We start from the raw sequence: 865 nt of genomic DNA on the forward strand, positions 1-865 counted from the left end.
GCGTATCTCAAACTAAACCAGACTCTAGCCATAAAGAAATGCAAGATTCCTGCACTGGCGCAGTTTTAGCTTGCTTGGGGGATGATAGAGGGCTACGTGTATCTCCAGGTCTTCTTAGAGAGGGACGTTACTCGCACTAGACTGGCTCTCCATCCCTGTCCATGGCTGAGCAGCAGCCCAGGACAAGCAGAGCTGAGGTAACACCGCTCCTTCCGCAGGTGGAAGATGGGTGGCAGCCGTCCTCATACTTTTTGCAAAGTGGTGTGTCAATCCTGCAGTCCCCAAAGCAGAAGGCGTGCTTGTGCTTGCTGATGACCTGCGGTGCTGCTTCTGGCCCATGCGGTTGTGTGAAAGGAGAGGGATCACTGGTAGTGTCTTCTGAATGAAGCCAACGAAGCTGAAAGAGAGGGGCTTCACGTGTGCCGCACGGGGACTGTTCAAACTAAGCTCACAGGTTTCAACTCTTAAGATTTCCTTTCAGGGAACCTTTTTTTAAAACCTCTTTATCCCCTTTTACCTTTACACAGCCTGAAGCAAGGTGCCCAAATACTGGACTTCAAGAAGCCACAACTATGTTTCTGAACCGTTCCTGCTGGGATTCGCCATAGGTTGGGAGGTGGGTTAGGAAGGGGTTCAAGACATCTCAGATGAGAAAAGCCTTTCCTGCAGCCGTGATGCCGGCCTCACCTTCTGCGCCAGGCGACTGCGGGGCAGCAGCAGGAGGGGTACACCCACACCTTTTTTGGGATTCGGGTCTGGTCCCAGCATGGCCGATGGTGGCCGACACGAGTCTTCCTTTACAGTGAGATAAATGACATGAATCAGACCCCCCCCATGCCAAACAGGCAAGTTTTTATGGCGAAAC

The sequence above is a fragment of the Charadrius vociferus genome, unplaced genomic scaffold (assembly GCF_000708025.1).
Source record: "Charadrius vociferus isolate BGI_N301 unplaced genomic scaffold, ASM70802v2 scaffold309, whole genome shotgun sequence".
In the NCBI taxonomy this organism is placed as follows: domain Eukaryota; kingdom Metazoa; phylum Chordata; class Aves; order Charadriiformes; family Charadriidae; genus Charadrius; species Charadrius vociferus.